At 42.5% G+C, this 24,561-nt stretch overlaps 1 protein-coding gene across 19 annotated transcripts in view; it reads right to left on the bottom strand.

Annotated features, from left to right (window-relative positions):
• The window catches only part of LOC106510465 (uncharacterized), an 806,226-nt gene that overhangs the window by 277,338 nt on the left and 504,327 nt on the right, over positions 1–24,561 (bottom strand). For 2 of the 19 annotated variants that reach the window (XR_014805375.1, XR_014805376.1), the window contains exon 6: positions 3,892–4,000. The exons of the other annotated variants lie outside the window; for them this stretch is intronic. The gene's annotated coding sequence lies outside the window, so the exon portion shown is untranslated. Of the gene's footprint in view, positions 1–3,891; positions 4,001–24,561 lie in introns of those variants that run through there. 19 annotated transcript variants of the gene reach the window in all.

The following is a 24,561-nucleotide window of genomic DNA, read 5'->3' as shown; positions in this document are numbered from 1 at the left end:
AGAATCCAGAACAGACTCTCTATTGTCAGGTCAGCTGGTCAGCACCCTTAAGTCTGTCTGCACCCTGAGTCCTCTCTTGCCAATGAAGAGGTGAATTCACAGGGTCTGGGGATTAGGGGGTGGCCGTCTTTGGGGGACCCTCATTCTACTACAGACAGCGGAACGTGTTAACGGTCACATGGTCAGTGGGTGGCAGGCCTTGCGTTCCGGCCTTGGGGATCTGCCTCAGCCTCTGCTTTTCCCTCCCCTCCCCTTCTATGTGCCGAGGACCCAGCTGGGGGCCGAGGACCCAGGAGTATGAAACCTCTGACCTTATCGCTCTTCTATTCCACTGGTGTTCTTGGAGCAGAGCCTCATACACTACAGATGAGAAGAGTCTGAGGCACAAAAAGATGCAGATAAGCAGGAGGTGGTACATGGAGAAGCAGTCCTAAAATGAGCACACCAAACATGTGCAAACGTAGGAAGGGTGGGTGAGGAGGTGGGCGCTGAAGGTAGACTGGGACAATAAAGACACAAGTCGAGCCAACTGGGGACTCTGTCTGAGGCCAGTCCCTTCCCCCCGCCTCCCAGCTTTGACAACGTGTTGACCTGTGTTAGGGTGATGTCCCGGCATTCATGTTTTCATGCATTTTGTATGTGCCCACAAGCACGCACGTGTGTTGGCACTGCCCTGGGCTCTGTGGCATCGCAGACAGACCCACCTCCACACGGCCCTAGGTGTATCCAGCAACTTGAGCGCTGCCCCTTGGAGACTGCTCCTGGGTCTTCTGGAGGCCCAGCTATGATGGGGAGAAGAGACAGGGATGGGCTCCAAAGCCAGACTCCCCCTTCCCCAGGGCCTGCTTGCAACCAGACGCCTGCCACTTTTTGGAACCAAAGAACCGGAAGTGAAGCCCAGTCTCGGCCAGATGTTGACTAATGGATGTCCATCTCCCTGAGCCTCGGTTTCCACACACGTAAAAGCAGCGACAGCAATAACATGTCTAAGGAGCTATGGCAAAGATTAGTTGAGAGGAACATGAATGCACCTTGTGGCTGGGTCATTAAAGCAACGCACCACCAATGTAATACCGGGCTTGCCCAGATGCCTAGGACGGATCCAGCTCAACTACAGAGGTGGGATTCTAGGAGCAAGAGGAACTACATTGAACAAGTCACCCCCAGGGTCACTTATGTCAGTGAAATCTGTCCCCTTGGGATACCAGACACATATCTGAGCATAATCAAGTGGTTTCATTTAATTTGCCTTTTAAGCCTACAATACAGTCATTCGGATTCCTCGGTGGAGACAAGTCTCCATCTTTGAAAGTAGACTTGACTTTTTTTTTAAGCCAAAAGACATCCTTTGCCAAGTCTTGTTCATAAAGAGGAGATAATGGTGTGGGGCCAAATGTCATATTTTTCTTAAGTACCACGAAGGGACCAAGGGAGATGGCAGTGTTGCTGGAATGAGAGAGAGCTTCTCGAAGGAAAATATTTACCGGGAACTGTCACAGGTGGCCAGGTTGTCAGATGGCTTATTAGGTCCCTTGGTCACAGCAGAGTTTTTCCTGCAAAGGCTCCTTCTACCCCCTCAAATTCCCCCAAAGCCAGAGCTTTCTTAACTTTATATTCTGGGCCTAGGAGACGGTATAGCTTCGGTATTTAAGTGTGAGGTTTAGGAAACTCACTCCCTGACTTCTGATCTTAGCTGGCCAGGTGATCTGGGCACGTCTCTGACCCTCCTTACTGCATTTTATTCATTGACTCACCAGGCGACCCTCAACCAAAGGTCGCTGTGCCCCCCGAGGGGACATCTGATAATGCCTGGGGCCATTACTGGTTGTCACAACCAGGGTGGGGTGGGTGTACTGCTGGCATTTAGTGGGTCAAAGCCAGGGATGCTGCTCGCCACCCTACGACGCACAAGACAGCTCGCAAAACAAATAATTATCTGGCCCCAAATGTCCACGGTGTTCAAGTTACTTAGGTTCGACCTGCTGGTATCCCCACCAGCACAGAGGCCTCTGGAGATCAAAAAAGTGGTCATCCAGCAGACCAGTGGAGGAAGGAATTCTCTATCCTTGAAAACTCTCAGGGCCTGTCCCACCACCAGTAATTTTTTTTTTTTTTTTTTATCCTGGGAGGAAGGCCAAACTCTATTACGAATATTACTACCTCAATTAAAATGGTTGTTACCTTCTATCTGGTGCTTTATGTACATTATTTCAATTTAATACTTCCTATAACGTAGAAGTGGTATTACCATCACCCAGATGGCTGAGGCTCAGAAAATATTAAGTGGTTTGGCCAAAATTAAATAGCTAGGAAGAGGCAATAGCCAGATTTAACCCCACATCCGTTCTGACAAATACTGTACATTCTGTGATTCCCTGAGGTTGAGAAGAGATGGGGGGAGGAAAGCGCTGCCCTCCGGCCGCAGGACCAGCTCTCCGAGCTAAGCGCCTGCGCCTTTTCTGAAGACCTTCTGTGTGCTTCCCCCAGCCTTGTAGCATGAAAGAGAGCTGTTCGCTGCCCCGTTACACCTGTTTGTTTCAGGCGTGAAGATGGCCTTAGTTAAAACCCCTCTGGTATCCGAAAGCTACACGTGGTATTCCACATCGATCTTCTAGAACACTGACAGATCTCCCTCCGCCCCCTCCAAGCCACGGGGTCTATGTTTTCACAATCCATACTTCAGACCCCGTCTTGGGAGGAATGTTAAAATGATGAACATGTTGCTTGTGATGGGTGAGTGTTTAATGACGATGCTATCGAGCAAGGAAATGAGACCCTCGTCGGATGTTACCTGCAGGAGCGAGAGAGGCTTTCACCGAGATTTTTTCTTGCCGGGAAGAGCGTGTTGTGTGGGTACCTCTCTTTGCGAAGTTTCTTAAAAACACCTTGGCCTTTCTGCGTCCTCTCTGACTCATGGTTCAAGAGCGTGTGCATCTCTCTGTTTTACGGTTTCTCCTGCTAAATGGAGTCATGATTGATTATTCCTTGAATTGAAGCTTTCGTTACTGTTGTTGCTAATGTTTCACTGCGGTTATGATGAACGGATCGGCAGGGAAAAGGAGGGGGTGGTTTCCTTGGCATCTGATTTCAGATGACGTCAAGCATCTTCTTTGAACAGTAAAGCATTTTTAAAATTAAGGTATGTACCTTAATGGTGGTTTAGACATAACGCTGTTGCATACTTCACAAGCTATAGTAAAGTGTAAATGGAACTTTTTTTTTTAAAGTTTTTAAGGCTTTTTAATGGAAGTGCAGTTGACTTATAATACATGCAGGTGTCTAACAGTGATGTTATGTTTTAAGAGATTACACTCCATGTAAAGTTGGTATCAAATATCGACTCTATTCCTTCTGCTGTACATTGGAACAGAAGTTTTATATGTACTGGCAAAGGAAAACAGTCATGTGAAAAACTTTACTGTGGTGGCCTGGAATAAAACCTGCCATACTCTGAGGTCTGCCCATAATAAGTACTTCTTCATTACAAAGAAGAAGAAAATGTCAAAGAAAAATGGTAGGAAAAATATTAAAACACAACCCCATCATCCACAAAATATGACTGACTCTCAGCAGGTTGGATTATTTCCTTCCTACGCTTTTTTCCGTGTGTGTGTGTGTGTGTGTGTGTGTATGTGTAGCAAGTATATAGGATTTATATAAATATATAACACCTGTGATTATCTTGCATTTTAATTTGGCTACATGTTTTCAAAATTAAAAAAAAATGTGACCCACAACACTAAGTTGCTGCCTCTTTGAAGCAACTGGTGCTCCTGCACGCTATGGTGAAAAATCAAAATGAGGATAATGCTATCAAAAGCGTTGGGTGGTCTCTGCCAACGCCGAAGAGACGTTGAGCCAATCTGGACCCAGCAGTTCTACTTCTAGGTACATACCTAACAGACGTGTGTGCCTGTGATCACCAATGGGAGCCCATCCAAGACTTAGGACCACACGATGCAGGATGGACAGAACTGGAAACCCCGAGCACGTGTCCAGACTTCAGTGGATAAAGAATTGTAGTATATTAACACGACGGCGTGAGGACAAGGAACCTACAACTCTGTACAACAACATGGATGAATCTTATAAACAAAATATTCAGCGGAAGAAGCCAGGGGCAGAAGAATACACAGGGGATGACTCTATGTTTCAAGTTCAAAACCAGGAAAAACTGGTCCGAAGTGTTAGAAGGGGTTACACGGGGAAGAAGTCATCACTGGAAGAGGGTTTGGGGAGAGCTTTGAGATGCTAGGAATGTTCTTCCCATCCAGGGGCCAATGATACGTGTGTGTTCATAGACCTGTGTGCTTATGAGTGACGCTGCTGTCTCTGTCTCTGGTATACCTCAATAAAACCTGCTTTAAAAACATCTGCCATGACATTTTTGTCAACTCCTTTTTTTGAGTTCAAATGAATAGCTGCACAATGTTGCATCTAGTTGATGGGCCACCTTTACGTAACTATTTTCCTATTATTTGAAACTGTTTGCTTCCAGTTTTTTTTCCCCCACTATGTTTTGATGACAATCCTTGTATGTGCTTGGAAATGTGGATAAGGGCTTATTCCCTTAGGATTGATCCCAATAATTGAACTTAGAGTATCTGGAGGCTCTTCATACTATTCCAAATTGCACAGAAAGGGCTGTTTTGGTTGTCTTTCTTGTTCCTGGTTTGTTTGTTCGCATGAAATAAGTTCATAGTGTCAGGGTTCTGAGCAATTTAGACTTTCCAGAGTACTGGGTGAGCATGAACATTTGATCATGCCCCCTCCACCTGTGGGCTCTCTCAAGGAAAACAAACAAACAAACAAACAACTTTTTTTTGGAGGAAAAATGTTCTAAGTAAGAATGCATGGTTCTCACTTTGAATTCTGTTTCCCTGGGGATGGCTTTTCCAGCATCAGGCAAGAAGGGACCCAATTTCCCAACGCAAGGAAAAGCCAAGTGCGGCCTGCTAAGTGCAGAGGGTGCTGAGAAGTAGATTCCCAGGCAGAACACAGGCAATTTCATGCACAAAATGGATATTTTGCTCCGTTTGCTGAGCTGAAATCAAGGTGCACGCTGGAGGCCTGACAGGTCTTTAGCTGTAGCAGCACAAACGTGCTGTTACAAGACTTGAAGACTGTTTTGAAAGATTTGCTTAGTTTTCCAAAAAGGATTGTCGGTTCCCAGCTGCCGTGAGACTGGTTGCTGAGGTGGGGAAGGAACCACAAAGAAAAATAAGCATGCAAATCCAAATATAGCTAGATGGATAAATAGATAAGATAAACACACACACTTACATACATATATGTACACACACATACATGTAGACACACGCACACACGTGTATATATATGTAAGGTAGTAAGCAGGTTTTTTTGGCCATGCCCGCACTCTGTGTAAGTTCCCAGGCCAGAGGTCAAGCCCACGCCAAAGCACTGATCCAGCCACAGCAGTGACACCACCAGATACTTAACCCACTGTGCCACAAGGTAACTCTACGAAGCAATTTTTTTTTAGTTGAAGTGTATCTGACACACAATATTATTATGAATTTCCATATAGTCTTCCTGTTAATGCCAGGCAGATTTGAGAGCACAGAGCTGCATTTATTCAGATGCCAAAGTGCCCCCAAGAGTCACAAGCAATCTGACAAGTTGCAGCTTAGAACCAGAAATAGCAGAATTGATTTAAGAGAGTCACTCTCAGGTCTGCTTCACACTCAGAAGAGCTTTGGGGTCTAATGATCCACGCTGGGGGCCTCAGGTGGATGTTTCGGTCACTCATCTTAAAAAAGGAGGAGGAAGAGAATAGAATAAATCTTTGGGATACTAGAGACGATGGGTTTCCATGCTGGGTTTTAGTGAAGAGGTAAAGGTGACTTTGGGAGCAGTCCTGGGGCTTTTCGGGAGGTGACAATGGGGATCCCACTTTGTTCTGCCCACTTCACTCTGGTCTGCAAGACCACTAAGAGAACACAAAGAAAATGGGGTTAATGCCTGGCCTAAATCACGTAGGCACTGCCACAGACGCCTCACCACGAACCCCACGGCAAAATGAGGAGGTGTTCATCATTTAAAACATATTTTCCCCCCTTTTTTTGGTCAAATCAGTTTTTGCTATGAATAAGTAGGTAGACCGAGTCAAAAGAGCCGGTTCTAAAGACAAAGCTAATGACCTGACTATTGTGTGGATGGTCCTGCTACATCAAAGGCAGGGTTCTGAGGGGGACTTTTTTGAGGGGGGGGGAGAGGAAGGAATGAATTTAGGGTTGGGGGAAGCAGAGGCGTGGTGTAGGGGTCCCTCCCCTGGAGGAGATCTTTAAAATATGGTGAAACTTTTTATTCAGGTATGAAAATTACACACTTATCAAAATCACTGAATTGTTTTTCTTATAAGTCAAACAAAAAGTTGGCATTGATCCACCAACCCTACCCCTGGGCATATATCCAGAAAGGACAAAAACTCTAATTTGAAAAGATGCATGCACCCCAATGCTCATAGCAGCAGTATGCACAACAGCCAAGACACAGACACAATTTAAACGTCCATGGACAGAGGAATGGACAAAGATGTGGTACATATGCACGATGGAATACTACTCGGCCACAAAAAAAGCATGAAACCATGGCATTTGCAGCAACATGGATGGACCCAGAGGTCATCATATCGGGTGAAATTAGTCAGACAGAGAAAGACAAACATCATATGACATCACATATGGGGAATCTAAAAAAGGGTACGAATGAAATTACTTACAAAGCAGAATCAGACTCATAGACATAGAAAACAAACTTACAGTTACCAGAAGGGAAAAGTGGACGGAGGGATAAAGAAGGAGTTTGGGATTCATAGACACACACTACTATACATAAAATACATAAAATACATAAATAAGAAGGTCTTACTGAATAGCAGAGGGAGCTACATTTAAATATTATTTTTAGTGGTCACACTCATGGCGCATGGAAGTCCCTGGGCCAGGGAGTGGATCTCAGCTACAGGTGTGACCTTCGGCCATGCCAATCCTTTCAGCCACTGCATGAGGCCAGGGGTTGAATCCACGGCTCCACAGAGACCTGAGGCACTGCAGTCATACTCTTAACCCACCGCACCACAGCAGGAACTCCTCAGTGTCTTATCAATACCGACAATGGAAAAGAATCTATATATCGGTACAGACATAGATCTATACATATAGTGTATATTACATACTATTAGTACCTTATACAGTATGCTCGATGGTATACAATATACATATATAATGCAGAATCACTTTGCCAAACATTTGAAACTAACACAACATTGTAAATCGACTATACTTCACCCAAAAGTTGGCATTTTTATTTCATTGAAATCAATTTATGAAAAACAATTATATAAGAATATGCACAGGAACACACGTGCTTTTGCAGCTGTACTAACTAAAGTTAGTAAGAATCGTGCTGTGTGTCCATCAATAGGGGAACAAAAAACATGTGATGCAACCTCAACAAGAGAGGACCTCTTTGACTATTAAACAGGAGGGAGAGCCACACCTCCGGACATGAAAGAACGTCGGAGATGTGTTCCTGAGACACCAGCAAGTGCTGGACCATATCTGTAGGACACAGTCCTTAAAAACCTCTCCTGCACAACAGGTGGAAAGTTACATTGTGTACAGTTATGTGCTATCTTCACTGAAAAAAATTCAAGTCATATTTTTCTTTCTTTTTTTTCCTTTTTTGTCTTTCTGTCTTTTCTAGGGCCATACCCGTGGCATATGGAGGTTCCCAGGCTAGGGGTCCAATCAGAGCTGCAGCTGCCGGCCTACACCAGAGCCACAGCACTGCCAGATCCAAGCCGCGTCTGCGACCTACACCACAGCTCACGGCAACGCTGGATCCTTAACCCACTGAGAGAGGCCAGGGATCGAACCAGCAAACTCATGGTTCCTAGTTCAATTCATTAACCACTGCGCCATGACAGAAATTCCAAGTAATATTTTTCTTTTTTTTTTCTTTCTTTTTTTTTTTTTTTTTTTTTGTCTTTTTGCTATTTCTTTGGGCCGTTCCCGCGGCATATGGAGGTTCCCAGGCTAGGGGTCGAATCGGAGCTGTAGCCACTGGCCTACACCAGAGCCACAGCAACGCAGGATCCGAGCCGCATCTGCAACCTACACCACAGCTCACGGCAACACCGGATCGTTAACCCACTGAGCAAGGGCAGGGACCGAACCTGCAACCTCATGGTTCCTAGTTTGATTTGTTAACCACTGCGCCATGACGGGAATTCCAAGTACTATTTTTCTAATGAAAGAAAAATACATGAAAGTAACTTGCTGGATTGTTGGTAAGCATTTTAAAATTTTTGTTCTAAATCAAAAGTAGCTGTGTTGGGAGTTCCCGTCGTGGTGCAGTGGAAATGAATCCAATTAGGAACAGTGAAGTTGGGGGTTTGATCCCTGGCCTCACACAGTGGGTTAAGGATCCTGCGTTGCCGTGAGCTGTGGTCTAGGTCACACATGCGGCTCGGATCCGGTGTTGCTGTGGCTGTGGTGTAGGCCAGCAGCTGCAACCCTGATTTCACCCCTAGCCTGGGAAATTCCATAAGCCGCAGGTTTGGCCCTAAAAAACAAAAAGAAAAGAAAAAAAGAAAAGTAGCTGTTTGGGTGAGAAATTTAAAAGAGACACTCTTTCCATTAAACTGTGGGTCTACACTGCAGGCTGATTCCTCTTTAGAAGCCGGGTTTTCGTTCCGTTTCTTGTAGTTCTACCACGACTTGGACCTCAATTACAGTTGTGATTTTCCGTTTCCTAAGTTCTCTGGTGTTCTGTGCAGCTTTGCCTGGAAGGCAGGTGTGATTAGGCCCTGAGGTGTCTGGCCCAAGCTCGTTCTGCTGGAAGCAGCAAAACCAATCCTCCTGTTCGTCCTGTTTGACCCGAACTCCCAAGACTGGCAATTGCCCAGAGCTAGTCCCCTTCCATTTATACCTCTAAAGCAGCCGTCTGAGAACCCTACTCTTTGATTTGTTGGGAAAATTGGTAGTTCATTTTGTCTTTAAGAATGCAGCCTCAAAAATCATACTTTCTGGTGTCAAACTGCTTCACAGCGGTTCGACTTTGGAGACATGGCTTAACGTCTCTGCAGTTTTCTCGACGATAAAACAGCGACCAGGAGTATGCTTGTGGCTCAGGGTTATGGTAGAATTAAGTGAACTCATGGCTGTAGAGCAGTTGAGGCAAGACCCTAATAGACACTAGCTGTAATTATTCACATTAAACTCATCTTGCAGCCTTGGTTTCCTCATCCAGAAAATGGAGGCAGTAATGCCAACTGCTTCGGGTTTTTATGGCCATTGAAAGAGAGAATATCCGTAAAGTGCCGGGCATCAGGCAGGCGCTAAAATCCCCCCTTTCCCTGTCTGACCTTCTACTTCCTGGATGACCCTCATCCATGGGGAAGAAATGGCATTTACGAGGACGAGATGCTCACACCGGTGAAGGGTGACCTGGAGAATTATTTATGAGTCAGATAAACAGAGCAGCCAAGGAAAAGGTCGGATGTCCCTGCAGCCCAATATGCCTGTGCCCTGAAGCATCAAGAGGGAGGTGGAGGATAGCATTCAGAGAGCATTCTGGAAGCCTCCGGGAAAACACGAGGGAAGAAAACAGTGCGAAGGAAACCCTCCCAGACCCGGTGGAAGAAACTTTGCCAACTCCACCTCGAGCTGCGCAGAAAATCTAGGTACCTTTAAGGCAGGGGACAAGGGTCAAGTGTCCTTCCCTCAAAAGAGGGGTTTGACTGGGTAATAAACGGATTGAGGACAATCGAAAGTCCCTTATCCATAGTTGTAAATAAATTCAATTTTTTTTGGCAAGAAGCTCTCTGGGTGCCCTGTCTTGGGGAAGGAAATACATAATAAAATACGTGTTGAAGAGTAAACATTCGTCTGATTCCTCAGTGAAATAACAACTGGGGTAATTGTTTCCCATCGAAACCATATTAGCATTGGCTGAAATAAGTGCTACCTGTGATATGATTTCTCTAGATTCTCGATTCCATTTCTTATGTTTAGCTTTTTTTCCCCCTTCCATCCTTCTGGATTTTTTTGACCTAAAAAACATATAAAGCCGTATTTCAGGGACACCATACTTATCCATGCGGAACTGCATTTTTTTCTTACTGCAAAGACAATATAGCATCTTCGGAGTGTAGGGCGAGCGCCGTCCCTACTAGGTTTGACTCCTGGCTCTATCAGTCACTAGCTGTGTGATGCTGGAGACGTCAGCTACCCTCTCTGTGCTTTTCTTTTCTTATCTCTAAAATGGAGCTTGGAGGTGCCGCCGTGGTGCAACGAGACTGGCGGTGGCTTGGGAGCACTGGGACACCGGTTCGATCCCTGGCCCGACACAGTGGCTTAAGGACCCAGTGTTGCCACAGCCGCGGCTTAGGTCATGACTGCGGTGCGAATCTGATCTCTGGCTGGTGAATTCCATGTGCCCCAAGGTGGCCAAATAAATAAATAAATAGATGGACAAAATGGAGCTAATAATTATACTTCCCTCCTGGATTTGCTGCGAGGATCGAGGAGGATGATGTCTGAAATGCGCTCAGCACAGCACTCGAGACACGACAAACACTCGGTATGTGACTCCTATGTTATCACCGCGACTTTGTCATTACTAAATGGCCCTGACAATCCTCCCGCAGGGACGCGAGGAGGTGTCTTACGTACATATCAGCAACTGAGGTGGCCACTTATTTGCTGCTTGGCCTTCGTGAGAGCTGGTTAGTCTTTCAGTTTCTCCATCTGTCAAATGGAGGTAATGGCACCTTGCAAGAGTTTCCGGAGTATTAAATGAGGTCGTGTCTGTGGCATCTCGGGTCTGGAATAGATACTCAGCAAATGATCACGTCATTATTCCTTCTTTCTAAAACATCAGCGTTTTACTCCCAGGTAAGAACATCCCATTCAGAAGTGCTTTTGCTTTAGTTTGTGTTTAATTTAAACTAGGGAATCCAAGAAATAAAACCCCTTGATTTAATACTGTAAAAAGCAGGTTGGGTGATAAAAATAAATTTTGAAGCCAGTGTAAGCCAGTGTATGTCTATGGGTAGGTGAAGTTTTTACTAATTTTGAAAAAATCTTATCTACCTCATTTTACTTATGAGATTAAGTTTATCTGTAGCTACATGAAGGTAACAAAAGAAACACACACACACACATGCTTTATATTTATTAGGTGCTCCTAAAGCTTGGCTTGTTGAAAAAATAATTTCTGGCCTTCACTTATATTATGTAAAAATTCTGTCTTCCCATCTTCCCGGCCCTTTTAGTTCCATGTCATTGAGGAGTTGGATATTTCCTGCTAATGTCAAGGGAGTGATGCAGGCAGGCACACAAGTGGGTTTCATCTTTGCAAAGAGCCTGGGGCTGACAGTCCAGAATCAGGTGCACTAGTCATAGCTCTGCTGTGTGACCTTGGGCAAGTCACTTTCCATCTCTGAAATCAGTGTCCTCACTGGAGAAAGGAGGGGCTGGATTAGATGACCTCTTTGCACCTCCTCCTTCATTCTGCTGCTGGAGAGCGGGAGCATGACATGATGGAGACTCAGAGTTAGCCTTCATTTCGGGATCTGGGGGACTGGGGAAGGGCTGGACAGACGTCTGCATGAATGACCAGCTGCGCAAATGAGGACAAGCTTCCTAACGTCAAGCCTCAGTTATCCCCATCTACAGAATGGGAATAATCAGATTGTCTTCCAAGTGTTGTTGCGAGGATGAAATGAGACACTGCCCCCGCAGGAACTGAGCACGGGGCCTGGCACCAACAGAGCACCGGATCGGTGGCATCCATCATTCCGTGTCTCTGCTTTTTTCTTGGCCAATCCCTCTGCATTGAAGGCAACAGTCACAGTTCTTTTCTTTAACCTCTCTTGGGCTAATGAGGAGCAACCTCTAGGAGGGACAATGCTGATGAGGCCAATAATATCAATTCGGTGTTTTTGGAACGTCTAACCAGGTCACTCACTGCTTGCTGGCCCTTCTCCACGTGCTGCAGAGATGTGGCATTTGATACCAGCATGAAGATCGGTTCCTTCCGCTCTCAACGCTGGTTTTATTGATCTCCTGACTCTAACGGGGGCAGGGGAGGAAGGAGAAACGGGGAAATGTTAGCAAGGAGGGGGCTGGGTCCCCTTGATTTCTGTCTCCACCCATGGAAGCAGTGGCCCAGAAAAGTTGGGAAAGAATCCAGGATCGACTTGAGCTCCTGGCGTTTCTGTCCTCTCTTTTTCAGTCAGTTCCCAGCAGGTACCATGTTTAAGTCTCCATTTAACTTACTGGACCAGAGGTCATGTCTATTTGCAGGGCAAAGATTAGAGAAGTGGCAGATAAGTGGCTGATATCAGGAGTAATAAATGAGTGGGAGCTTCAGGCCTGGCATAATTAAAAATGTATAAACTCACATTTTATTCCCCCTTAAAAGTTTACAATCACCCTTTGGAATTCTTCTGGAACCAGCATTCAATTTGTTTCTGAGTCATCTCTGCTGAGATAAGACAGGGAAGGAAAAGGATGATTCGGGAGACGACACCCGCTTTGGTCCAAAACCCAACTCCCACTGGAGGGCGGCACGGAGGCTTCTCTTGGCGTCTCCTGGGCCCCCAGGAGGAGGAAGACGTCACCAGTCAACTGCATATCTGCCTCTGCAGTTATCAAGCTGTGAGTCAGGGTCCTGCCAACTCAAACACCCATAGGCCTAGTGCAGGAAGTGGGCAAAACCCACCGAGCAAAGCTTGGTCAACTTCAAAAGGCCATTGTTAGCACCTGGGCCAGGCAGCCACCAGCAAGGTGGAACCAGCATTTGCTCCAGTGCTGATGCCACCACTGTGTGCTCTTTGGGGTCTGAACGGTGCCACACAGATCCAGCAACAGGAAATCTTCCATCTCCAGGACCAGGTGGGGGTCGGGGAAGGAAGGACGATGAAGCCAGCACCAGGCACTGTCTGAGCTCCTCTGAGTGGGCTGCTATACCCCATCTTTGCAGCAGTGCTGGAGATAGGACTGTTTCCCCATTTTACAGATGAGTTAACTGAGGCCCCAGGAAGTGTCTGACTTCCAGTCTTGCTCCTCGGGGGAGGAGCCCTGCTCTGGCCTCTGCTCCGCTTCCAGTCCTCCTCCCCACGGCTGTCACACGGGAGCAAGTGGGGCTGGAGATGCTGTTGGTTTTGCCATCGAGCGATTCGAATAATTCTCCAGGGTTAACACTGAAGGGAGGTCTTCCTTCCTGCAGAGTTTCCAGCATTGATGACAATCTTGGAATGGTGGCTCTGGCCCCACAAGGAAGCTCTATGCCTGTCCTTTCCAAGAAATCACGTGAGAAAGGGTGCCCAAGGAGCTGGTTCCCGGCGGTAAAAGTACACGGCACCGAAGTGGTTACCAACCGTTTTGTTCAACCAGACTATTTACAAGTAGTAACAGGGTATCTGTTTCCTGTCATCTCCATCATATATCTTCAGGCAGAGAGATTGGAAGCCCATTACGGTCTGATATCTAATCAATATGCCCCGTATTCCTACAGCAGGAAGTAAAAGAATAGGCCCTTGGGAGCCAGAGTTCAAATTACTCTACTGTCGATTCCAGATAGCGGCTAATGATAGGCTGTGCCTGGGGTGGGGGCTGGGCTGGGGGAGGGGGAGGAAGCGACCCGTACTTTAATGGGATAGTTAATTCAAAGATCAGATATGTATTCACATCTGCCTCTTTTTGAACCTACATGTCGCTCCTCGGAAGAAAGAAGGATGAGCAGGTAGGTGTCACAGGTTCCCCTCCTGGCTTCAAAAGCATTAATAGATGTTAGACAGAGACACGTGAGGTATCTAAATTTGGGCATCAAATTACACATATGAACATTTTCCTAGACCACTAAGAGAAGACTAAAAGGACTGAAACATGTTCATTTATTTAGTCAACGAACACTTAGAGAACGTGTGTGTACACGGGGCCGGGTACCTGCATATGCTTTCCAGCAAGTCCCGTGTGGTCCAGATCTCATGGGACTTAGCCATTGCTGGGAAGATGACATTGCTCGGTGGGTGACTAAGTCAGGCTCATGTCACCAAAGCGGGTGTAGAGATGGTTATTAATTGAAAAGGGAATCGCGCTGGAGTCGCTAAGTCCTCAGTTTATTTTTTAATTGAAGTAGAGTTGATTTACAGTGTTGTGCTAGTTTCAGGTGTAGAGCAAAATGATTCAAATACACACACACACACACACACACACACACACACATATGCTTTTCCAGATTCTTTTTCCTTATAGGCTATTACAAAACATTGAATATTGTTTCCTGTGCTGTACAGTAGGTCCTTGTTGGTTATCTATTAGATGCACAATAATGTGTACCTGTTAATCCCAAACTCGGAATTCATCCCCTGCCCCGCTTCCCTTTTGCTAACCATCAGGTTGTTTTCTACGTCTATGGGTGTATTTCTATTTGGTATACACATTCATTTGTATCCTATCTCTTTTTTACGACCCCCTACCTAGCAGCTTTGGGAGCCCTTGAAAGCTGCACAAACTCTCTGGCCTTGAGATCCTCCACTTGTAAAAGAGAACTCGTAAGAGTCACCCCATGGGTGGAATGTACGGATGACGTAAAGTAAGCAACGGGCGTGTTTTCATCTTGGCACACAGCCTACATAGTTGATCGCTGTCCCCCTAGAGCAGGCCTCACGGCTCTAGAGAGCATCCTCACGCTGTGCTGGCCTGTGTGATATCCTGGACAGGAACGTGGTTATAAAGCTCTTGTGTGTCACTCACACCAGCCTCTTCTCTGTTCCGCGCAGTGCGGCCTGGGCTGGCGCTCTTCACACGGGTGGCTGGCAGCAGGTGCCACCTCAGGGTCTGCCGACAGGGGGCGCTGGAAGCAGACTGCAGTGTGATGAAGGGAGAAGAGCTTTGCTACCTTCTGGGCTTGCTGGCCCCTCAGCCTCCCTTCACGCTGGCAGTGGTCCCTTTTCCCTGCAGCCACTGCTGACTCTGGTCTCTGGCATCTTGAGAACTCCCAGAAGTAGCCCCACTGCGTACTCTCAACAGGCAAGGCCACTTTCCTGACATATAGCCTCAGCTCCCAGGGTCCCTGCCCTGAGCTAGAGGTGGAAATCAGCTGTGCCTCGAAGGCCTGTATCTCTGCTCCACGGGCCTCTTCGCTTCTGAGCTTACGTATTCTGAAACCCTAATATCTACCTTTTGTTCCCTAGACCGAAGCAGGGCAGCTGCCTCCTACAGGGAATGTTGCTTGCAGTGTGACCACAGTGCTTCCTTTTTTGCCTTTTAAGGCTCCCAGTGCCTGTGTTATCGAGGTATTTTATCGAATACTTTAGCTCAAAGACTGTGGTTTGTGGACCACAAACTGGACCTGGCTGGTAGGAGGGTCAATGCTGGTCATGGCTGTTCAAAGAAATGTGATGGTTTCTCTTACTCAACCCTAGAGCAACTTGCTTCGTTTTCCAGAAGACTCAACACAAAAACTGCAGCAGCAACAACACACACACACTCACACACCAGCAAGATGAAAATTTCAGGCCCTCAGTTTTGTATCCATAAGCTCTCAAACTCAGGGTCAAAGCAAAGCCAGACCAGAAACCATCGGTTCTGCTCTCTTTCTAGCCCTTTCAATAAAACCAAACCCCTCTTTGGAGTAATTGACAAAACAAAATTGCTATGCTAAATTGTGGGCTGAGTGTCAGGGAATGTTCCATGAGAAATTCTGAATCTTAGCTTGAATGGTCAAAAATGCCTTGTGACCTCAATATATTTTAAAAATTATGAAGATTATGTTGGGACTGAAGAAAGTATTCCCTCTTGTGTGTGAGGTGTTTTCTTGTCTTTAAAATGGAACGGGAGTTCCCGTCGTGGCGCAGTGGTTAACGAATCCGACTAGGAACCATGAGGTTGCGGGTTCGGTCCCTGCCCTTGCTCAGTGGGTTAACGATCTGGCGTTGCCGTGAGCTGTGGTGTAGGTTGCAGACGCGGCTCGGATCCTGCGTTGCTGTGGCCCTGGCAGAGGTTAGTGGCTACAGCTCCGATTCGACCCCTAGCCTGGGAACCTCCATATGCCGCGGGAGCGGCCCAAGAAATAGCAACAACAACAACAACAAAAAGACAAGACAAAAAAAAATAATAATAAAATGGAACAAAACACCTTAACATATATGACAGAACCTGGTGCAGAGTATTTATTATTACATGGAATTTTTAGCCCTACTGCAGTGTCCAGGTGGTGAGTATTACATTTCGTTCCTTGAATTCCTTTAATTTAGCCAAGATAGGATGTGCACTGAGCGCTTCTGGGTCTATGGCCAATGCTTCCTCCACCATGACTCTCAGGATGACTGCTGCGACTCAATGGAATCACCTCTCCCTTGAGAGGCAGTGTGTTGATTTCCATACCCCTGCTGTTCCCCAGCACTTATGCTGAGCATCTAACCTTCTCAGGCCATCTGCAACCCCATCTCCCTTTTGGCTTTCCTCTACGGTACATCTCCTCTCCATGCCCTTTCCTTCTCCTGAGCTTAGCCACCCGCACCCATCCATTAAGAACCAAAGGTCGACCTTTAACTGGAACCTTGCAGGCTTTTGACTTTACGTTAAAATCAATCATAGACTGTCTTGCTATAGTTTCAAACCCATTCCAGGCTTATGCCTCTGTCTTCCCTAGCCTGAGGAAACCAGTTCCATTAAGGAAAGGGTCTAGGCCTGGCATTCTCCTTTGTCCTCAAAGAGCTGAGCACAACGCTTCTATCTGTTGAGTGTTTCTCTGATCTATTTGATGAGAAAATCTTTTAAGAAGTCAGAACTGGAATGCACAAGAATGAAAAAGGTATCACCAGGAGAAATAACGTTTTTGATTTAACTCTGAGAGCTCCAAATCCCCCTCTTTCCCTCTTTGTTTTGGCTGCCAGTAAGCTCACAGAAAATTGGGTGTCCCATTTCCTTCTACGCTGAGTCTAGATTTTCTGCGAAAATTACAGGGTTTCCTTCCCGTGCCCCTCCCACCATTCTCCACGCAACTCGTAAACCTGCCACTCATTTCATTTTCTGTATTTTGAACTTTTACTTCCATCTTGACACTTGCATTATGTCATAGTATCTGTGTTTACTATAGGCCCTAATTATATTTTGGAAATAAGTGAAGTATGAGGGGAAACTGCCAAGAACAGTATTCAGAACAAAAAAAAAGATAATCTGCATCTGCATGTGAATTCATGTACATAAAAATTGCTTAAGGATCAAAACTTTCTACTCTAGAATTACTTCCTCATTGTATTATTATTTTTAAAATAATTTTAAAAGAAAGTTCATTTTTCCCAAATAAAAGCAATTTCTAAATTTCCATTTTAAAATATTAGGAAAATACCAAGAAGAAGAAGAAGATATGCTGTATGGTCCTAGCATCTAAAGACAACCCCAGTTAGGACCCATAATATCTTTTCATACTATGTTTTTGTACAGCTGGCATGATGGCAAGAATGTGCACATGCACATATATCCTGATTTTCAGCATTAAAACATGTATCCTTATGTTGAAAAATGTTCACAATTTATAATTAAATTATTGTCAGAAAAACACTGGAATAAAGAATAGCTCCATTTCTGACTAATGTGAAATAACAATGACCAGGTTTATGCTCTCACCTTACATATACACACACACACATATACAATGATATATAGAAAGTCTTTTACATCAAGTCATATATATATGGTTTTTATATTACATATAATTATATATATAGTTTTACATAGTCATATATATAATTATATAGAGTTTTATATATATAGTTATATAATCAATAGCTTTCAGACATTTGAGAAAAGGCACCATAAAACTACGATTCCTGAAAAAAGGTGAACAAATAAACTCTTTGATTTCACCAACCCCTGCCTGCAGTCAGCTACCAGGAGAGAGCATGAAGACTGGAAACCCAAACATACCCACCTCGGTCTGAGGTGAGGAGATGGAAGCAGGAATTCAGAAAAGCCAAAGCAACAAGAATATGTGGGCCAAAATCAGATGGCAAGAGAGGCACAAGAGAAAGATCTTAGAAATTTGCCTGGGGTTGCCCTTGATTCTTTGACTAAATATTAATTAATACATCCATAAATGAGAGCAGTCAACAGAAAAACTCCTGGAGCTCACATAGTTTGTTTTCCCACCAGCCGTAGAGAGATCTTGATAAAACACAGGGCATTAGGTAGAATCCTCAGAAGGCTATTACCTTAACAGTGGGGCTATTGTAAATGCAGATCAGTATGACGATGCTTAAAAGTCAGCCTCAAAAAGATCCAACTAATTCTAAATAACAGGGAGTCACAAATACAACAAAACCTGGCAATCAGCAGGATGTTTAAAGTGTCCTACATTAAATCAAACATCTTCAGACATATGAAAAGCACGAAAATATGACCAAAGACCAGGAGGAAATCAATCAATAGAATCAGAACCAAAAATAATAGTTATTTAAAGGCAATTATAAACATACCCCAAATGTTCAAGCAGGCAAAGGAAAATAGGGGCATGATGGGTAAATAAATGAAATATATTCTTAAAAGACCCAAATGGAACTTGCAGACACGAAAAATGAAATATCTGAAATAAAAATACATTAAATGGAATTAACAGATTAGATACAATAGAGTCAAAATTTAACTACCTTACAGACAGCAACAGAAAGTAAACAAAATGAAGGAAAGTGGAAAAAAATACTGAAGAATGAACAAAGGGTCAGGAACCTCTGGCAAAATACAAAGTATTCTAACATATAAGTAACTGGATTCCAAGGAGGAGGTGAAGGACACCAAAAAAAATTTGATAAAACAATGTTTGAAAATGTTACAAATTTGATGAAAACTATAAGCCCACAGATACAAGATGCTCAACAAACCTCGGGCAGAATAAACCCAAAGAAAACCACACCAAGTTTACATCAAAATCAAATTGCTAAAACCCAGAGATAAAAACAAAATCTTAAAAGCATTCAGAGAAATATTACAAATTATGTACAGAAGAGCAAGATTAACAGAAGACTCCTTGTTGAAATTATGCAAAATAAAATTATAGGAGGTAATAGTTTGGATTTAAAAAAATTAATGAAGAGTGCTGGAAAGAGTACATATAGAAGTAAATATGAGGTTTTTCCTCACTTAAAAAACTCTTAAAAAGTAATTGACTACTTAAAGCAAAATAACAATTTATTGTAAGATTAGTAGATCTATATAAGTAAAATATATGATACAAATATCACAAAAGTAAGGAAAAGGGAAGTAGATGTATACCTTTCCAAGGGTCTCTTACTATGCATGAAGTGGTATAATATTTGAAAGTAGCCTGTAATAAGTTACACACACACACACAGGAATAAAGAATAACACCAGATTTCCATTTAAAAAAATATAGAGAGGTAGAACAATAAGCCATAATGAGATAAAATAAAAATGAAAACTATTCCATTGGTTCAAAAGAAGTCAGGAAATGAAGGGGGAAAAAAAAGAATGGACAGAAGGATCAAATATAAAAGAAATAGAAAGATGATAAAAAACTCAACCATACCAATAATTACATTAAATGTAAATGGTCTAAACACTTCAATTAAAGCCAGAGATTGTCACATCATATAAAAAAACAAAACCCAATGTATTCATCAGGGCTCTTTAGAGAAACAGAACCAACAGGATGTATATATAGAGAGATTACTTTAAGGAATTGGTTCGTGCAATTCTGAGGCTGGCAAGTCCAAAATGTTCATGGTAGGCCAACTGCTGGAGATACAAGGAAGAAATGATTTTGCAATCCTGAGTCTGAAGGCAACCTGGAAGCAGAATTACTTCTTCCTAAGGGGATCTCAGTCTCTTAAAACTTTCAACTGATTCGATGAGGCTCACACACATTATGTAGGTTAATCTGCTTCAAAGTCTACTGATTTGAATGTTAATCTCATCTAAAAATTACCTTTACATCTAGACGTGTTTGACCAAACAGCTGGTACCATAGCCTAGCCAAGGTGACACATAAAATTAACCATCATGCTCAATTACATGTTTCTATAAGAAATACATTCTAAACATAAAACAGAGAGACTTTAAAGTAAAAAGGTGGTAAGATATACCAATAAAATACTAGTCAAAAGAATGCTGGAGAAGTTATATTAATATCAGAAAATGTAGACTTCGGAAAAAGAAATATTACCAAGGATAAAGAAGGATAGTTCTTAGGGTCAAGGGGTCAATTCATCAAGAGGACATAACAATCATAATAGAGAGCTTCAAATTACATAAACCAAAAGATGACAGACCTGAAATGAAGAATTGACAAACCCACAATTTTATTTGGAGACTTCAAGGCTTCTCTGTCAGTAAATGATAGAACAAGTTGACAGAAAATCAGTAAGAATGAAGGAGACTCAAATAACATTATCAACCAATTTGACCTACTTGGCATTTATAGAAATACTCTAACCATTACAGCATAATACACATTCTTTCTAAGGTACATTGAATACTCACCAAGATAAATTATATTCTTGGCCATAAAACAGAATTCAGTTAATTTAACACCCTTGAAATCATGCAAAATATGTTCTTTGACTATAATGGAATTAAATTAGTAATAGCAGAAGAATATATGGAAAATTCCCAGACATTAAAAATTAAAAACTAAAAACTATTAAATAATTCATTGACCAAAGAAGAACTCACAAGAGAAATTAGATAATAATTTTAAATGCATGAAAATGAAAATAAAAGGTATCAAAATCTATAAGATGCAGCTTAAGCAGTACTTAGAGGGAAAATTATACCATTAAATACCTATATTAGAACAAAAAAGATCTCAATTCAGTGATATTCATTTCCACCTTGTAAATTAGAAGAAAAGCAAATTAAAACAAAGGATGCTGAAGCAAGGAAAAAATAAAGATAAGAGCAATTATTAGTGAAAACAGAACAATAAGCAAGAAAATCAATGAAACAAAAAGGTGGTTTTTTGAAAAGATCTATACAATTGATAAACCTTTACCTAGACTGAACACGTTTGCACACACATATGGGTACATGCACATGAGAGAAAGAGATAAAGGGGGAAAGAGAGAGAAAAAGCAGGAGAAGACACAAATTAAAAATTTCATGTATCAAAAAAAAAGAGATCCCAGTAGATCTTACAGACCTTAAAAGGACAATAAGAGAATATTATGAACGACTTTATTTCAGTACATTTGAGAACAGATAAAACTGGAAAATTCCTTGACAGATACAACCAAAATTCCATCAAGAAGAAACAGATAATTAGTATGACCTTCTACATAATAAAAAAATTGAATATAAGCAATGCCAAGTAGTTATGTTGTGAGCCACACAGAAAGTCCCCTGTTGGTGGGAATGTAAGCTGGTACGGCCACTATGGAGAACAGTATGGAGGTACCTTAGAAATCTATACATAGAACTACCATATGACTCAGCAATCCCACTCCTGGGCATATATCCAGATAAAACTTTCCTTAAAAAAGACACATGCACCCGCATGTTCATTGCAGCACTATTCACAATAGCCAGGACATGGAAACAACCCAAATGTCCATCAACAGACAAATGGATTAGGAAGATGTGGTATATATACACAATGGAATACTACTCAGCCATGAAAAAGAACAAAATAATGCCATTTGCAGCACCACGGATGCAACTAGAGACTCTCATCCTGAGTTAAATAAGTCAGAAAGAGAAAGACAAATACCAGATGATATCACCTATAACTAGAATAGGTGATATTCTAGTTTCACCTAGAATAAGTTTCTAGTTAATATATAGCACAAATAAACGTTTCCTCAGAAAAGAAAATCATGGACTTGGAGAATAGACTTGTGGTTGCCTGGGGAGAGAGGGAGGGAGTGGGAGGGATCGGGAGCCTGGGGTTAACAGACGCAAACTCTTGCTCTTGGAATGGATTTACGATGACATTCTGCTGTGTAGCATTGAGAACTATGTCTAGATACTTACACCGCAACACAACAATGGGAGGAAAAAGTATGTATACATGTATGTGTAATTTGGTCCCCATGCTGTACAGTGGAAAAAACAAATTTAAAAAAGTTGAATATATAGGTAAGAATACCAAAATCATGAAGTATAAAAGAAAAAGAGTAATAAACTGAACTTTATCAAAGTTAAAACTTCTGCTGTTTAAAAGATGTCTTGGAGGAAACATTTGTAATATGGATATCTGATAAAAGAATTATAACCAGCATATCGAAATAGGTCTTGCAGCATAACAATAACAAGACAACCAATGCTATAAAAAGTTGGCAAAACATTTTAATGGACACTTCTCCAAAGAAGAGAGTCAGAGATAGCAAATAGGCTCAACATGATGTGTTCCTAGGGAATGCAAATTGAAACCACAAGTGATAAAACTATACATCCACTGGAATGACTGAAATGTAAAAGTCAGATAATACTAATTATTGGTGTGAATGTGAAGCAGCTGGAATGCTCATACATTGCTGAAGGGGATGTGAAATGGTGCAGCTACTTTGGAAAACCATTTGGTAATTTTTAATAAAGTTAAGTACACACTCTGCTGTCCAGGAATCCCACCCCTAAGTATTTACCAAAATTAAGTGAAAACTTGCCATTATACATTGTACAACTATAAATGTAATAAATTCATTGAGTAATAAAAATAATTCAAAAACAAAGACAGTATATGACAAGCACTCCAGCTTTACTTAATAATGCACACTGAGAAACAATTCAAATGACTGCCTACTAGTGAGTAGATAGATTGTGATATATCCAAACAATGGACTATTACTTGGCAATGAAAAAGAACAACTTACTAACACATTCAGGAGCCTGGCTGGATCTCCAAAGTATGCTAAGTAATGGTGGTGAGGTTCAAAGATGACATAGTAGTCAATACGACTACATATGGTAGACAATCCATTTACATCGCATTCTAGATACAGAAACAATAAACTCATCAAAAGTTAAACCTGTGGCTTTTAGGGTCTGGAATAGGAAGAGGGATGTCACTGTAAAAGGGCATAAGGGAGCTTTGGGGGATGGAAATGTCCCCTATCTTGGTTGTGGAAATGGTTTTACATGACTAGGTACATTTATCAAAACTCATCACTTCCACTCGCCAATTGGTGAATTCTTCTTTATGTAAATTTTACCTCAATACAGCTGACGATGAAAATAGTAGCTATCTTTGAAGCAGAAATAAAGAAGACAAATAAGTCCCACTATCCAATAACATTTAATCATTACAGAAAGTCACAATTAATGTTTCCTTCCCATGCCCAACTGTGAATTTTCTACAAAAATAGCATATGTTTCAATATACGCACACATGTATACAAAAAGTAACTCCATGTACATAAAATGACGTTAATTACTTAATATTTCATCACGCTTATGGCCAAATTTTATTTAATCTGTTCCTGGTTACTGGAATTTTTAAGTGTATTTTTAGAGAGTATTTTTCCATCTAATTTTGTCAATATCTCAGAACTTCAATTTTATTTTAATATTAACCAAAAAACATTTTATAGGTCTTTGGATCAAATAAATCCTTCTTTTCTAGGATGATATGTTCCAAGGTATGGGTTGCCTGAGCTAGAGAATGAATCAGTGATGGAGTATAGAAAACAACTAAGGTTTCTTTTCTCTTGATTCTAAGTCCTAATGCCTAGGCACTTATATGTGTCAGAAATACTTCTCATCAAATCTTTCTATTAACTTACCTAATCTTTACACCAACCTTTGGGGTAGGTACTGTCATTTTCTCTATTTTACACGAGACAAGAGAGACACAGAGAAGTTAAGTGACTTGCTTTAGGTAACACAGCTATTGAGGGACAAAACTGGGATATGTGACCACTCTAGCTTCCACCAAACTGCTTATTGAAATGTATTAGCTAGTTCCCTAAGATAAATTCCACAAGGAGGCTTTTTTTAGAGGAAAATGATCCTCCCAACTTTTTCCTTCTGGCTTTTCTTCCCCTTTCCTTGGACACTAAAGAAGGTTTCCATTGTACCCAGAAGACTTTGTGGCAATGGGTTAAAACACAGTAAGAGCTTAAAGAATCAAAAGAATGAAGTGTTAGAGTCAAAATTCCAGAGAAAAAGTCATCGAGCATCAGGGGCGAATAAATCCCTCCTGGACTGGGTTTCAAAAACGGGCAGCGTGGGAGTGCTGACATAAATCCTATGTGGGTTTAACGCGGACATTCTCCTGCATAGTGAGGCATCAGGGGAACAAACGGTGTAGATCCTGTTGTTGGAACTGATGCCTTGTTTTGTGCACACAGATTATTTTCTGGGTCACACCCTACGATACACAAAACTTGCTTCAGAGACCTGTTCCCCACACAGAACGTCTAACTGCCTGCAGTGCCTTGAAAGAGACAGGTGTTTTCAGGCAGCCTCATCTTAGTGCATCATTCCTTCCCCTCCCTACTTTTTCCCAGGGCAGCCTCATCCACAACTGTGGTTTTGCATACTTTATCTCCAAACAACATTTCTAGCCCAAGTC

The sequence above is a fragment of the Sus scrofa genome, chromosome 6 (genome assembly GCF_054392235.1).
Source record: "Sus scrofa isolate SSC_HxYL_T2T_F1_AM1 chromosome 6, Sscrofa_HxYL_maternal_Yorkshire_Landrace_v2.0, whole genome shotgun sequence".
Lineage (NCBI taxonomy): Eukaryota > Metazoa > Chordata > Mammalia > Artiodactyla > Suidae > Sus > Sus scrofa.
Note: the sequence above shows the minus strand (reverse complement) of the source record. Positions and strands in the feature narration are given on the sequence as shown.